We start from the raw sequence: 17,981 nt of genomic DNA, 5'->3' as shown, positions 1-17,981 counted from the left end.
CAAGATGTGCAGATAAAGGAACTAGCACACCCAGCTTATTGCACACCCAGCTTGTTGCCGTCCATAAGGGAGGAAAATGTTGCAGACAATATGGTCTGTGAAAATGAAACTGAACCCAGACCACGACCTGATCACGGTGATGATTGTCTTTCGAACAGACACTATCATTCCCGAGAAGAGAACTGGGAGATATTTTCCTCGCTAACGGAAGCGAGTTTGTCCTTATAGTGCTAACAATGTCAGTGCCAGCAGAAGAAAGGAAATGTTTTGATCTCTGTAACGTCAGAAATACTTAGAACGGTTCTGCTCCCGGGACATCACCTTAGGCGCAGACAATATATCCATGAAGAGAGAGAAGTTCACCAATGTGGTATCACAATGGACTGGATAGTCTAAGTGAGCCTGATACATCGGGCTGCCACCTAACCTAACCTAACCTATCCATGAACTCAGACCATTCGATCACGGTGATAATTGACTTTGGAACAGACAGCCACATTCCCGTGAAGAGAACTGGAAGATATCTACCTCGCAAGGGAAAAGGAGCTTATCCTTACAGCGCTGCCAATGTCAGTGCCAGCAAGAATATAACTCTCCCGAAATGTCTTGACGTGAGCATGCATAATTTTAACTCCATCGGGGTTCGGTTCTGAACATGCGACTGTCTGAATTCCCCTTTGGAAGCATCAAAGTGTGCAGATAAAGAAACGAGATCCGGAAAGAAAACCAAGCTTGGTGACGTCCATAACCGAGGAAAATGATGCAAGCATCTGGAAGAGTCTTATCTCGGATCCAAACGTCTGTAGTCGACTACTCGAAACTTCTCCAACCTCGAATGGAAAGATAACTTCTGCATTATGTTTGGGACACACCTCTCTTCTTCATTCGTACAGCAAATGACTTCGGCAGATTTCATATCGTACAAGCAGAAGGCAAAGTGATTCTTCTGGCAACTAGAATGTCGCCATCCATAAGCGAGAAAGTGTTGTAAGCATCTGGAAGAGTCTGTCCTCGAATCCAAACGCATGCAGTCGACGACTCGAAACCTCTTTGATCCTAAACGGCAATGCAACATCTCCATTTCGTTTGGGGGTCCACTTATCTTCTTCATTCGTACGGTGAATGCCTTCTGCAGATATTTTGTAGAACACCCCTGAGTTTTTCCTTACAGCTCTATCAACGTCAGTACCATCTGGCAAAAAGAATAAATTTGATCTTAGACCTGTTGTCAGAAATACTATAAACGTTTAACCTCAAAGGGCTCTTCTCCCTGGACATCATGACCTCGCGGCTCAAGCAACATGGTATGTCGACATATCCATGATCTCGGACCACGTCTCGGATCACTGTGATGATTGACGTTGGAACACCATTATTTCCGAAAAGAGAACTGGAAGATATTTACATGGTTAAGGGAAAAAGAGTTTGCCCTTACCGCGCTACCAACGTAAGTGAGCATACAAAAGTTGCATTCCATGGTGTTGGTTCAATGTTTGCATATAAGGGAATGAGATACGAAAAGAAACACCATCTTGTCGCCGCCTATTACCGAGAAGCGTATAGCAAGCATCTGGATGAATCTTCACTCGGAACCTCTCCGAACCCGAACGTAAAGATAGCATTTCCATTTCGTTAGCATCTCCGTCTGCAGAAATTTTTTGGAGCACCGCCAGACTGCAGACTATTGTGTCGCGGTCCACAACCGAGAAAAGTGTTACAAGCGTCTGGAAGAGTGATCTCGATTCTAAACTCCTGTAATCGACGGCCAGAAACCTCTCCGAACCCGAACGGAATGATAACATCCCCATTTCGTATGAATCTCCTTTTGGAGACATTTGTTGGAGCACTGCCAGACTCCGATCCAAGCATCTGTAGTGGACGACTCGAAACCTCTCCGAACCAGAACGGAAAGATAATATTCCATTCTGGTTCGGAGAGATTTCGATAATATTCCACTGATGGTATCCTCTCCAACCCCAAACGGAACGTCAACATCTCAATTTCGTTTGCCGCTATTCTTCATTCATACGGCGTTTGCCGCTATTCTTCATTCGTATGGCGAATGCTGTCTGCAGACAATTTGTCGAGACACCTACATACTGCTTGTATTGCAAGCAGACGGCAAAGACGAGTCTTGTGGCGACCAACTTGTCCTCCATAACCAAACAACGTGGCGCAAACATCTGGAAGAGTCTGGTCTCGAAACCTATCTGACGAAAAGACATCTACATTTCGGTATGGAGCCAAACACTGTTCTTCGCTCGTTCGGCGTCAACCTTTTGCAGGCAATTTACCGAGTCTCAACAGGCTCGATCAGCAACCTTGGTGAACAGCTTGTCGTCCTCCATAACCAAAAAAATTGGCGCAAACAACTGGAAGAGTCTGATCTCAAATTGAAGCGCCTCTAAACCTCTCCGACCCCGAACGGAACGGCCTTCTAAAAATGATTTGTTGAGTACCACCAGACTGCAGACATTGTAAGCATATGGCAAAGGCGCGACTTCTTCCGACCAACTTATCGCCCTCAATAAGCAATATAGGTGGTACAAGTGCCAGTATTCAACGAAATGAAACCTCTCTGGCCCCAAACTGAAAAACAACACCTCCAAAGCTTTCTTCGTCGTTCTTGGGGCGATTGCAAATCTTGCAAGCAGAAGGCAAAGGTGATTCTTCCGTGCCCTAAAATCGGATAGCCCCGATGGCAAGGAGTATGTACTTCAGATGATAAAAACCTCCAAGGATTCCATCGGAATTCGACCACTTAGTTGGGCTGCGATAATACTGAAGCATATTGGATACAATGGTTTGAAGTCAGGGAATCAAGCACATCTTGGAGACTCGTATTGGCCAATAACTCTCCAACAGTTGCATCGCAATTGACGCAAATTATTTGTCTATATGGAAACTGAAGCATATTGGGGAGAAGTGTGACAGATTTCCGGTCTCAGCACACTCTAAACACCAGATATCTGAAACAAAGGGGAGGTTTTTGCAGTCTTGAAACCAGCGGTAAAACAGTCATACCGTGGAGACATCTTTCGCAATTGGGCTAAGTGGATTGGCTACGAGGATACTGAAGCATATTCGCGAGAATGGTGCCAGAGATCTGGCCTACAGCTTCAATGTTTTTACCCCAGCGCTATAGGGAAGGTTGTTGAAGCGTATTGGGGAGAATGGTGCCAGACTTCTGACCCACATCTCCAATATTTGTCTCAGCACACTCTAAATACCAGATATCTGTAAATTGAAGAAGGTTGGTTCAGTAAAACAGGCATACCTTGGAAATTCCTATCTTCCAATTACTTCCCAAGAGTTCCATAGCAATTGGGCCAAGTGGTTTGGCTACAAGAATGCCGACTAATATTCTTGAGAGTGGTGCCATATATCTGGGCCACAACTTCAATGTTTGTCCCAGTACCATCGAAATACCATATATTTGGCAGGAAATGTTGTTCTGGTTTCGAAATCAGGAAAGCAGTCACACCTCGTATGAACCAATTAGTCTATATTCCCTGTAATCAAGGTTCTGGACCATTACCCTGTACGAATTGAAAGCATTGAATAGTAAGATATCGTAATTCTCTTAGCAGTAAATGGGCGTAGCTTTGCATGTGCGACAGTTCGGAAGTCAACGTACCAGTTTAACATTGTCCTGGGGGGAATCCATTACCCGTCGTGGATGGTGAAAGACGGTTGCCTACAGATTTTAACCAACATCAAAAATCAATTCGAATCAATTTTCTAAAAATTCAAATCATTTTTTTAGGATTGTAAGAAGTCCACTTCAAATTTGTTAACAAAAAGTCCACTAGTCGAAAATGTTATTTTCATCTTTTGTATCCCCAATGAATGCCTGAAATCGGACATGCACCTCATAGAATGAGACATCTCTTCGCGTGTCCTGCGAATCCAACAAACCTGACATCAAAAATTTGGAAAAGTGATGCCAATTCACTTTAGGGAAAGTGATGCCAATTCACTTTAGGAAAAGTGATGCCAGCTCTACTTTGCCAATTTGTGGTTCTGGATTCATATGTAGACCGGCCTCGGTAAACTTTTTGGAAAAGTGATGCCTACTTAGTAAAACCAACTTTTCTAAGGGTTTACCTCTGAGTTAAAGATTTTGTTTTGCATTTGCCCATATCCATCTGTATGCACTGTAGCCTTGCTAACCTTGGGTCCACGGTGACTTAAGGTACTTGAAGACTTATTGAAAAACTAAAATTTCTCCATAAATTTGGACAAAGCCATATGCAACAATGTTGCAGCAATTAATGGTCGGTTAATTTAGAATTTTTGCCTCAAGACAATTGCTACTGCTGGCATTTCAATTACAATACCATGATGCATTAGAAATTTTAAGCAAAAAAAAAAAAAATAGTGAAACAACATTCGCTTACGAGAGAATGCTTCCAGCATATATGGCGCCAAGGAACTTGTTTCATCCTTCAATAGCCGTTACTAACAGTCATGGAAAAAATTACTATGTTCGGTGATAGTCAAGGAAAGAGAGACGGAGAGAGAAAACCCCGCATGCTACCTAAGCTGATGGTACGTGGTCCCGGACTTTGAAGATGTTAGGCAAATGGAAAGGTATTAACGCACTTATGCAATCATCCATCTAAATAATGATACATGCTCCACCATATTTTCCAGAGCAATGATTCGCAATAGGCAAACATAGGGAGAAGGACGATCCAGGGGATAAGGCCGACCAGATGCAGAAACTCTTCCTGGAGGAATGCTTTGCTGATGCATAGTGAAGTGATTTCCAGAAACTTGGCATTGGGCGGCAGCTAAACTGTTCCTTCTTGCTATTGGCAAAGACAAAATTCAATGCCTCCATTACCAGACACCATTAGGCCAGCAGCCAGTCACCACACATTACGAGTGTACTCTAATCATAGTACATGGAGCACATGGTTCATGCTCATAGATGACGCCGTTCATTATCCCAACTGGTGGTTGATTTTAAGACCTTGCAGCTTAACACAAAAAAAAACCAACAATGATGCATTTCATTTAAGGATGGCGTCATTTGGATGTTTTTTTTTTTCATTCTACTTTAGTCATTTGCAAGGTCTTCTTCTTTAGCTTTCAATAAAGTGCGTTTTATGCAAACTTCAAAATAAAAGCTACCGTCGCCAATTTTCAAGCTATTTTACCAATTCCATAGCGGCGTCTCATAAATGCCTATTTGCCTTTTGGCCATGGTTAGTTTTGTGTTTTAAGTGTAAGACCATGGAAAGAGGAGGTTCTTTTGGATTTCTTGTCTACATGACAAGAAAATAACACACCTTTGCTCTATGGTTATGGGGTTCTTAGCGATCATTTCTGGCTAGACAAAGATATTGAAAAGCGGGTAAATGTCCCCCTTGGGATGGATGTTTTTTTTCGCATGAAAACTATCAATGAAATCTTATTTGATCACAAGTACGCCAAAAGCATAAAAGAGTTCAAATGTATGTTGTACAGTCAGGTTAATAGGAAGTAGTTACAAAATCAGAGTACACTGAAAAATATCGTGGAATATAACAACTTGTCCGGTCATGATTCGAGTGCATCTTCTACGTTTTGAGGTAGGTGTCAGGGTTTTTGGGTCCACTGACCCAGATAAAAGATTCCTCGTCATATGAGCCAAAGCCCACATTTTGGGTATCATATTGGCTAGTTGTTCGGTAGAAATGAAGCGAGAAATCCCATTTTAAGCTATCTCTTGATGCGTGCTAAATCCTTTTGGAATAGCGATGGCCGAAATGTTTGTCTATCCAGGGTTTGTCTTTAGGACATGTTACCGAAAATATTCGGCATTTATTTTGGGCCCCCTCGCGATCAATACGAATGGGAAGCCACCTTTGCCGTTACGGCTGTAGTCTCCTTCAAAGAAGAAACTTATTTTGTATTTGATAGAAATTCAGTTTATTTCTGTGTAATTACAAAGTCAATTTCTGCATGGCAAAATGTATTTGAACAAACTGAAAAATGAAATTTATAAAATTCAATGTAGATATTTCAAAAACAAGTAAAAATAGTAGCAGAGTGTACCAACACGACTCCCTCTTCTGAAGTCGCAATGCTCAATAAATTAAACGTAAACTTTTTTTTAATATCTCACTGGATTCTGACCCTTCTCCAAGCAGTCATTGGGGATATCAACATAAGAGGGTTTACTTCTATAACGCGATATTTTTTTTTTGTTTGATTTGTCCGTTTATTTGTCGAAATTTTATGTCAATAGAAAATTTTGTCAAAATTTTATTTCTATAGAAAATGTTGTCAAAATTGTATTTCTATAGAATTTTGTTAAAACCTTATTTCTATAGAAAATATTGTCGAAATTTTAGTACTATAGAAAATTTGTCAAAATTTTATTTCTATAGAAAATTTTGTCAAATTTTTATTTCTATTGAAAATTTTGTCAAAATTTTATTTCTATGGAAAATTTTGTCAAAATTTTATTTCTATAGAAAATTTTGTCCAAATTTTATTTCTATAGAAAATTTTGTCAAATTTTTATTTCTATAGAAAATTTTGTCCAAATTTTATTTCTATAGAAAATTTTGTCAAGTTTTTATTTCTATAGAAAATTTTGTCAAAATTTTATTTCTATAGAAATACCTATATATTGTCAAATTTTTTTTCTATAGAAAATGTTTTTCAAAATTATGTTTCTATAGAAAATTTTCCTAAAATTTCTAAAGAAAATTTTGTCAAAATTTTATTTCTATAGAACATTTTTTTTTTCAAAGTTTTATTTCTATAGAAAATTTTGTCAAAATGTTATTTCCATAGAAAAAGTTGTCAAAACAAAATACGAAAGATTTTTTTTTTAATTTTATTTCTATAGAAAATTTTGTTAAAATTTTATTTCTATAGATTTTTTTTTTCAAAATTTTATTTTTATTGACATTTTTGTTAAAATTTTATTGCTATAGAAAATTTTGTCAAAATTTTATTTCCATAGAAAATATTGTCAATTTTTTTTTTCTATAGAAAATGTTTTTCAAAATTTTATTTCTTAACAAATTTTGTCAAAATTTTATTTCTATAGAAAACTTTGTCAAAATTTTATTTCTATAGAAAATTTTGTAAAAATTTTATTTCTATAGAAAATTTTTTCAAAATTTTATTTCTATAGAAAATTTTGTCAAAATTTTATTTTTATAGAAAAATTAGTCAAAATTTTATTTCTATAGAAAATTTTGTCAAAAGTTTATTTTTATAGAAAATTTTGTCAAAATTTTATTTTATAGAAAATTTTGTCAACATTTTATTTCTATAGAAAATTTTGTCAAAATTTATTTCTGTAGAAATTTTTCTCAAAATTTTATTTCTATAGAAAATTTTGTCAAAATTTTATTTCTATAGAAAATTTTGTCAACATTTTATATCCGTAGAAAATATTGTCAACTTTTTTTTTTCTATAGAAAATTTTGTCAAAATTTTATTTCCATAGAAAATGTTGTCAACATTTTATTTCTATACATAATTTTGTCAAAATTTTATTTCTATAGAAATTTTTTTACAAATTGTATTTCTATAGAAAATTTTGTCAAAATTTTATTTCAATTGAAAATTTTGTCAAAATTATATTTCTATAGAAAATTTTGTCAACATTTTATTTCTATAGAAAATTTTGTCAAAATTTTATTTCTATAGAAAATTTTGTCAACATTTTATTGTTATACAAAATTTTGTCAAAATTTTATTTCTATAGAATTTTTTTTACAAATTGTATTTCTATAGAAAATTTTGTCAAAATTTTATTTCTATAGAAATTTTTGTCAAAATTTTATTTAAATAGAAAATTTTTGTCAAAATTTTATTTCAATAGAAAATTTTGTCAAAATTTTATTTCTGTAGAAAATTTTGTCAAAATTTTATTTCTACATATATCATCCTATTTCTACTTCTACCAATCTAGCAAACAGTAAAAACTCAACCATTTTTGGGAGAATTCTACCAGCTGTGGCAACCGTGGTTATTATCCCTTTGTTTTGTCCACTTTTTGGACGCGATGCAACAGTGCCAATTATCACGGTAACGAGCAATGGTACGGGGAACCAACGATTTATTCACATTATTCAAATGCTGGATGGCTCTTATGTTAGCCTCTTGTGGTTTGCTAAAGGGTGATACGGTCAAAATTTGGTCAATATAAAATTGACGTATTTCTTTCAATTTTGCATTTAAAAAACCTGAACACCCCTCATTTTGAAGGTGTGTGTGTAGAATGTTGCTCCTATTTTGATTTTGGAATTCACTCTTCAGTTGTCAAATTGCCGTCCAAGCAAGAAGAGCAGCGTATCAAAATTTTGCTCGCGCATCGCGAAAATCCGAGCTACTCGCATGCAAAGCTGGCAAAATCGCTAAAAGTTGCCAAATCAACCGTTACAAATGTAATTAAAGTGTGTGGGGAACCTTTGTCGACAGCCAGGAAGTCTGGATCGGGGGGAAATCGAAAACAGGTAGCCGCTGAGACGAAAAAGAGAGTTGCCGGTAGTTTCAAGCGAAACCCTAACCTCTCTTTCCGAAATGCCGCAAATAAGCTGGGTGTATCGCCTACAACCGTGCATCGAGCCAAAAAACGAGCCGGACTATCGACTTACAAGAAGGTAGTGACTCCAAATCGCGATGATAAACAAAATACGACGGCCAAAGCGCGATCCCGGAGGCTGTACACGACGATGCTGACGAAGTTTGACTGCGTGGTAATGGACGATGAAACCTACGTCAAAGCCGACTACAAGCAGCTTCCGGGACAGGAGTTTTATACGGCAAAAGGAAGGGGAAAGGTAGCAGATATTTTCAAGCACATAAAACTGTCAAAGTTCGCAAAGAAATATCTGGTTTGGCAAGCCATCTGTACCTGTGGCTTGAAAAGCAGCATTTTCATAGCATCCGGGACTGTCAACCAAGAAATTTACGTGAAAGAGTGTTTGAATAAACGTCTGCTGCCTTTCCTGAAGAAACACGGTTGTTCCGTACTGTTTTGACCGGATTTGGCATCTTGCCATTACGGTAAAAAGGCCATGGAGTGGTACGCCGCCAACAACGTGCAGGTGGTTCCCAAGGACAAGAACCCTCCCAACACGCCAGAGCTCCGCCCAATTGAGAAATACTGGGCTATTGTCCAGCGGAACCTAAAGAAGACAGGCAAACTGGCTTTCAAGGCAAACTGGCTTTCAAGGCAAACTGGCTTTCTGCGGCGAAGAAGGTGGACAAGGTGGCTGTACAAAATCTGATGGCAGGTGTCAAGCGTGAGGCCCGGCAATTCGGATTTGGAAAAGCGAAAGCCTAACTGAATATTTTTCCTGAATTTTATACTAATTGAACTTGAAAAAGAAATTTAATTTGATTTATTTCTATAGAAAATTTTGCCAAAATTTTATATGTTAAAATTTTATTTCCATAGAAAATATTGTCAACATTTCTTTTCTATAGAAAATGTTTCTCAAAATTTTATTTCTACAGAAAATTTTGTCAAAATTTTATTTCCATAGAAAATGTTGTCAACATTTTATTTCTATACATAATTTGTCAAAATTTTATTTCTATACAAAATTTTATTAAAATTTTATATCTATAAACAATTCATTAAAATTTTATTTCTTTAGACAATTTTGACAAAAAGTTATTTTTATAGAAAATTTTGTCAAAATTTAATTTCTATAGAAAATGTTCCCAAAATTTTATTTCCAAACAAAATTTTCCTAAAATTTTATTTCTAAAGAAAATTTTCCCAAAATTTTATTTCTTAAGAAAATTTTGTCAAAATTTTATTTCTATATTAAATTTTGTTAGAATTGTGTATCTATAAAAAAATTTGTCAAAATTTTATTTCTATAACAAATTTTGTCAAAATTTTATTTGTATAGAAAATTTTTTCATAATTTTATTTCTATAGAAAATTTTTTCAAGATTTTATTTTTATAGAAAAGTTTGTTAAAATTTGATTTTTATAGAAAATTTTGTCAAAATTTTATTTCTATAGAAAATTTTGTCAAAATTTTATTTCTATAGCAAATTTTGTCAAAATTTTATTTCTATAGAAAATTTTATCAAAATTATATTTCTATAGAAATTTTTGTCAAAATTTTATTTCTGTAGAAAATTCTTCCAAATTTTATTTCTATAAAAAATTTTGTCAAAATTTCATTTTTATAGATAATTTTGTCGAAATTCTATTTTTATAGAAAATTTTGTCAAAATTTTATTTCTATAGAAAATTTTGTCACAATTTTATTTCCTTGGAAAATTTTATCAACATTTTATTTCTATACAAAATTTTGTCAAAATTTTTTATCTAAAGAAAATTTTTTCAAACTTTTATTTCCATAGAAAATTTTTTCAAAATTTTTTATCTAAAGAAAATTTTTTTTCAAAATTTTGTTTCTATAGAAAATTTTGGTCAAATTTTATTTTTATAGAAAATTTTATCAACATGTTATTTCAATAGAAAATTTTTTCAACATTTTAGTTCATAGAAAAGTTTGTCAAAATTTTATTTCTATAGAAAATTTTGTCAAAATTTTATATCTATAGAAAATTTTGTCAACAGTTTATTTCTATAGAAAATTTTGTTAAAACTTTATTTCGATAGAAAATTTTGTCAAAATTTTATTTCTATAGAAAATTTTGTCAACATTTTATTTCTGTAGAAAATTTTGTTAAAATTTTATTTTTAAGAAAATTTTGTCAAAATTTTATTTCTATAGAAAATTTTGTCAAAATTTTATTTCTATAGAAAATTTTGTCAAAATTTTATATCTATAGAAAATTTTGTCAAAATTTTATTTCTATAGAAAAATTTGTCAACATTTTGTTTCTATAGAATTTTTTTTTTTCAAAATTTAATTTCGATAGAAAATGTTGTCAAAATTTTATATCTATAGAAAATTTTGTCAAATATTTTATTTCTATAGAAAATTTTGTTAAAACTTTATTTTGATCGAAAATTTTGTCAAAATTTTATTTCTACATATATCAGCCTATTTCTACTTCTACCAATCTAGCAAACAGTAAAAAATCAACCATTTTTAGGAGAATTCTACCAACTGTGGCAACCGTGGTTATTATCCCATTTTTGTCCCCCTTTTGGGCGCGATTCAAAAGTGCCAATTATCACGGTAACGAGCAATGGTACAGGGAACCAACGATTTATTCACATTGTTCAAATGCTGGATGGCTGTTATGTTAGCCTCTTGGTTTTCTAACTAAATATAAAGCAATCACACTATCAAACATGAATTGCATCACGAATAAATTTATTTCTTAATTCAAAGGAATAAAATGCTTTGGTAAGCTTGTAAACAATAAAATTAACTGTCACTGGAGTAAATCTGTCATCTTTTAGACGAGCGGTTAGGAAATGGTAGCACCATAAAATTGTTTGCAATAATATCAGCCTCCCCTACCCACCTGAAGTACCGAATCCATAGTTTCCTTTTTGACAAATAAGCCATTATCCACTATTGGAGAACGAACATAGTCACTATCAAAACACTGATTAACAAACAACATGCAGTTAATCTCCACTTTGCTTGCTGGAACGTTATTGACATCAACAAAATAAAGACTCACACCATATGGTTGAGAGCCAAAGATTTTCGAATGAAGATAATAATATATGTCACATCGGCAAGTGCGTGCTGAGCATGCTCAACGCAATCATCTTCACGCACACACACACATACAAACAAAGCCCAATGTAAGAAATCAAGCTACTTATCAACATTCGCAAATGCCACCAAAACGACAAAATCACTTAGCCGACAAATACTAACCAGTGTTCCTCTCATTATCTCTCTCTCGGTCTCCGTTGCAAATGATGATGAGGTGAAACATTTTTCCTTCAATCTTCACAACAGGTGAATTTGCAATGTTGCAAATGTTTTGACATTGTCGTCGCTCTTAATTCAAGCAGATGATTTCCGTCGTGCCTTCGTTAGAATGTTTTTCGATTGAGCCGTGACGATAATCACCAGCCAAGTAACTAACACGACATCAAAAGTTCCATTTGATACACGACAATGTTAATCAGTGTTGCCAGTATTTTTCTGGCTCTTGTCCCCAAATTATGATGTTTTCGTCCCTAAATATTCCCAATCTATAGAAATAAAATGGTCACAAAAATTTCTATAGAAATAAAATTTTGACAAAATTTTCAATAGAAATGAAATGTTAACAAACTTTTCTGTAGATATAAAATTTTGACAAAATTTTCAATAGAAATAAAATTTTCACAAAATTTTCTATAGAAATGAAATTTAAAAAAAAATTTATGTAGATATAAAATTTTGATAAACTTTTCTATAAAAATTCAATTTTATTTGGGCAAAGCCGCACGTTTCGGAATTACCACATTCCCTATCAGCATCCTCTATTTGCAGCAAAACTATCAACCAAATATCAGAATAAATTCAGGCAGTTCTCTAAACCCAAAAGTAAACCACACTTGAATCTTCCGAAATTATTTTGGCATAAGCCGGCTATCATATAAAACTTTTTTTCGGAAGGTTCAAGTGTGGTTTACTTTTGGGTTTAGTGAACTGCCTGAATTTATTCTGATAATTGGTTGATAGTTTTGCTGCAAGTAGAGGATGCTGATGAGGAATGTGGTAATTCCGAAACGTGCGTCCATCCAACCATCTTGCAGTCTATAAGGCTTTGGCCAAATAAATTTGACAAACATTCTTTTCCTCTGTTGGTTAAGCTACACTTCTAGTTCAGTCATTGGATGGTTTTAAGCTGAAATAAAAAACAACAACAATGATTAAAAAAAAACAACAATAACAAAACAAAAAAATCAATTTCGACAAAATTTTCCCAAGAAATAAAATTTTGACAACATTTTCTATAGAACTAAAATTTTAACAATATTTTCTGTAGATATAAAATTTTGAAAAAAATTTATATAGAGATAAAATTTCAACAAAATTTTCCATAGATATAAAATTTTGACAAAACTTTCTGTATAGAAATACAATTTGACAAAAATTTCTATATAGAAATAAAATTTTGACAAAATTTTCTATAGCAATAAAATTTTCTATAGAAATGAAATTTTCACTAAATTTTCTATAGAAAAAAAATTTTAACAAAATTTTCTGTAGATATAAAATTTAAAAAAAAAATTCTATTGAAATACAATTTCTACAAAATTTTCCATAGAAATAAAATTTTGACAAAACTTTCTATATAGGGATACTATTTGGCAAAGCTTCTATATAGAACTAAAATTTGTACAAAATTTTCTATAGAAATAAAATTTTGACAAAATTTTCTACAGAAATAAAGTTTTGACAAAATCTTCTATAGAAATAAAATAAATAGATTATATAATAAAATTCTGACAAAATTTTCTATAGCAATAAAATTTTCTATAGAAATAAAATTTTCACAAAATTTTCTATAGAAAAAAAATTTTAACAAAATTTTCTGTGGATATAAAATTTAAAAAAAAAATTCTATTGATATACAATTTCTACAAAATTTTCTATAGAAATAAAATTTTGACAAAATTTTCTATAGAACTAAAATTTGTACAAAATTTTCTATAGAAATAAAATTTTGACAAAATTTTCTACAGAAATAAAATTTTGACAAAATTTTTTATAGAACTAGAATTTGTACAAAATTTTCGATAGAAATAAAATTTTGACAAAATTTTCTATAGGAATAAAATTTTGACAAAATTTTTTATAGAACTAAAATTTGTACAAAATTTTCGATAGAAATAAAATTTTGACAAAATTTTCTATAGGAATAAAATTTTGACAAAATTTTCTATCGAAATCAAATGTTCACAAAAATTTCTATAGAAAAAAAATGTTGACAAAATTTTCTATAGAAATAAAATTTTCTATATAGAAATACAATTTGGCAAAATTTTCTATATAGAAATAATGTGTTGACAACATTTTCCATAGAATTAAAATTTTGACAAAATTTTCTATAGAAATACCATTCTCACAAAATTTTTTATAGAAATAAAATTTTGAAAAAATTTCCAAAGAAATTAAATGTTGGAAAAATTTTGTATAGAAATAAAATTTTCACAAAATTTTCTATAGAAATAAAATTTTCACAAAATTTTCTATACAATTAAAATTGTAACAAAATTTTCTGTAGATATAAAATTTTTAAAAAATTTCTATAGAAATTCAATTTCGACAAAATTTTCCATAAAAATAAAATTTTGACAAAACTTTCTGTATAGTGATACAATTTGGCAAAAATTTCTATATAGAAATAAAAGTTTGACAAAATTTTCTATGAACTAAAACTTGTACCAAATTTTCTAAATAAAATTTTGACAAAAATTTCTATAGAAATAAAATTTTCACAAAATTTTCTATAGAAATAAAATTTTCACAAAATTTTCTATAGAAATAAAATTTTAACAAAATTTTCTGTAGATATAAAATTAAAACAAAAATATCTATTGAAATACAATTTCTACAAAATTTTCCATACAAATAAAATTTTGACAAAACTTTCTATATAGAAATACAAGTTTGACAAAATTTTCTATAGAACTAAAATTTTGCAAACATTTCTTATAGAAATAAAATTGAGACAAAATTTTCTATAGAAATAAAATTTTCGCAAAATTTTCTATAGAAATAAAATTTTTGCAAAATTTTCTATAGAAATAAAATTTTCACAAAATTTTCTATAGAAATAGAATTTTAACAAAATTTTCGATTTAGAAATACAATTTGGCAAAATTTTCTATAGAGAAATAAAATTTTGACAACATTTTCTATAGAACTGAAATTTTGACAAAATTTTCTACAGAAATAAAATTTTGACAAAATTTTCTATAGAAATAAAAATTTCACAAAATTTTCTATAGAAATAAAATTTTCGCAAAATTTTCTATATAGAAATACAATTTAACAAAATTTTCTATATAGAAATAAAATTTTCACAAAATTTCCTATAGAAATAAAATTTTTACAAAATTTTCTATAAAAATAAAAGTTTGAAATAAAATTTTGCAGACATTTCTTATAGAAATAAAATTGAGACAAAATTTTCTATATAGAAATAAAATTTTGACAAAATTTTCTATATAAAAATAATTTTGACAAAATTTTCTATAGAAATAAACTATTCACAAACTGTTCTATAGAAATAAAATTTAAAAAAAATGTTCTTTAGAAATAAAATTTTGACAACATTTTTTATAGAAATAGAATCTTGCTACAATTTTCTATAAAAATGAATTTTTCACAAATTTCTCTATAGAAATGAATTTTTGACAAAAATTCTCTATTGAAATGAATTTTTGATGCAATTCTCTATAAAAGTAGAATTTTGACAAAATTTTCGTAGAAATAAAATTTTGACAAAATTTTCTATAGAAATAAAATTTTGACAAAATTTCTATAGAAAAGCAGTTTTGACAAAACTCTCTGTAGAAATAAAATTTTAACAAAAATATTTTCTTTAGATATAAAATGTTGAAAAAGTTTCTATAGAAATAAAATTTTTGGAAAATTATCTATAGAAATAGAATTTTGACAAAATTTCATATAGAAATAATATTTTGTTAAAAAAGATTAAATCGATTTCTCGAAAAAAAATTCCCAAATTTATGGAAATTCCCCACAAAATCCCCCAGTCCCCAACTAAGAAATTTCGTCCCCATTCACGAAAAAATATCCCCAATTTGGGGAAAATCCCCAATACTGGCAACACTGATGGTAATGGTGATGCTTGGACCACGCTAAAAAAATATTTGAGGTGGACAATCACTGGAGCAATCGCTAACGACAAACAGCCAACTTCATTTGAGTCTATTGCTGAGTTAATGTAATTAACTGAAAACGTTTTATGTGAATTCCACACACGCGTATTGCCATACTGAGGTCTTACGTTACGTTCGCAAGAAAATCAAAGCAGCACAGGAAGTTTATTTCTTGGTTAATTTGGCCATTTTAACTTTTAAAAATAGTTTTACTGATATTTTAATTTTGATATCCTTGTAGCAGTTTTCTTGGTCCATCGAGGTTAGCGTTCATTAAATTTAGTTAAATAGGCTATCAATAAAAGTGTCTATTAAATATTTTCACAAAATTTTTCAATAAAGTCAAATTTAGTTGTGGAAAACTAATAAAAAAATAATTTTACGTAGAATCGGTAAAAATTCAGTAAACATTTGTAGGAATAAAAATAAATCGAATTTAATAAAATTTTTTGTTACTTTAAGTTGAAGTTCAATTTTCAAAAAAAAAAAAACTCTCAAACATCGACACTCTGAAAATTGGACATCGCCCAAAAGTGGACAATTTTTGGGAAACGTTTGGTGTATTATCTGACTAAAAGTAAGCTCTCGTTAGTGGACAAAATTTAAACGACAGTGAGTGAATATTTCTTAGAGGTTGCATTGTAATCCCTATTGAATGTGCTGGTATAACAAGATAATATGCAAATGCTATCTGCTATGTGGTATATGAGATTCATCTTTCAAAACGTTGAATGAAACACGTATGCTTTTGACACATCGAAGTTTTTTCAATTCCATGTAATAGGTACCCATTAGGAAATTCGAATGTAGCCAGGATGAAAAAGAATCTGGAAACCATTTACTGACTTACGAACTTCTTCCTATGGGCCGCTAGATTTGTTGTCATTCAAATCCGATCTGATTTGACAGGGTTTTATATTATATTAATACTTGCCAAGGTAATAGGTACCTATTACTAATTTTCATAACAATTGCAGCGTGCTGGTTCAGCGAATACATAGAGATACTTTCGTACTCCAATACCATTTTAATTTGAACTTCTCATTAAAGAGAACTATATTAGCAAGATTTATGTTTATAAGTTTCAGGGTTAAGAAGTTATGGCCGAACGAAAATGTTGCGATTCCGAAGTTCGGAGCATGGGGGATTATCACATTAAACGTCACATCTCATAAGTGGAAATCTCACAAATGTGGACCAAATTTAGGCGACCGTGAATGCCTACTTCTGAGTGGTTTCACTTGTACATTTAAATTGACTTCAATGTATTAGGTACCAATTTCCAATGCAGCCAGGATGAAAATCCCATAATTGGGTTAAATATCAACTTCAGAGTCCAGCGGACGAGTTACGGTATGGTCAAACTGGGAAAATATATCATAAAAATCAAAAAATAATACGTCATCAGTGTCAAACCAGCAAACATTTTTAGCTCAAAAACGGTATCCAGATATCTCTAAGTGGTCCAGGAAAATAGTTGGACACTCATTTTGGGCAAATATTTGCCTAGTGTGACCACAGTGATTAACTAAGAATCGACTTCGAATCGGGTCGACCGATTCGTCGAGACATGGATCCACTGATACACGGGGGCTGCCCAAAGCCAGCGTGGTTATAAGGAGGAGAAGAAACCTTAACATGCCTGAAAGATGATGACCATCGTTCGGGGATCCAAACGATGTAATACTTTTGTAATAGGTATTACAGTGATTTTAAAATGGTGGTACAACAAGTCACCATGCAAAGAAATCAAACGCCATCCATTGAGTTAAATATGTGATTTATATTTCAATCGCTGAGCTGAACAGACTTATTTTATAAAGATCGCAGTATTTTTAAATTAACTATCACCATAATAGGTACCAATTACGAATTTATAGTGAATTCAACAAAAAAGAAGCACGACACCACTTTCAGTGTGCATTCGATGGGTTACTGAAGTTGTCCCACATTTGGGAAATTATCAACATTTAACCCGAAGAATCGACCTGCATATGGGTTCGACAAAACAAGCATGGTCCTAATAAAGAGAAGAATGTGCCATCTGTCTGATAAACGATAGCCAGCGTTGGCGAGGATCCAACAGATGTAATACCTTTCAATAGTTCCAAAATATTTTAAATTCGTAATAGGTATTACGGTGACCTATTACGAATTTGAATTATTGGTACAACAAGCCACTGTGCAAAGAACTGCAATGTCCTCCATTGAAGTGAATGTGAGA

This window comes from Haematobia irritans, chromosome 2 (genome assembly GCF_050003625.1).
Source record: "Haematobia irritans isolate KBUSLIRL chromosome 2, ASM5000362v1, whole genome shotgun sequence".
In the NCBI taxonomy this organism is placed as follows: domain Eukaryota; kingdom Metazoa; phylum Arthropoda; class Insecta; order Diptera; family Muscidae; genus Haematobia; species Haematobia irritans.
The sequence above is the reverse complement of the archived record's forward strand: the minus strand, read 5'-3'. Positions refer to the sequence as shown.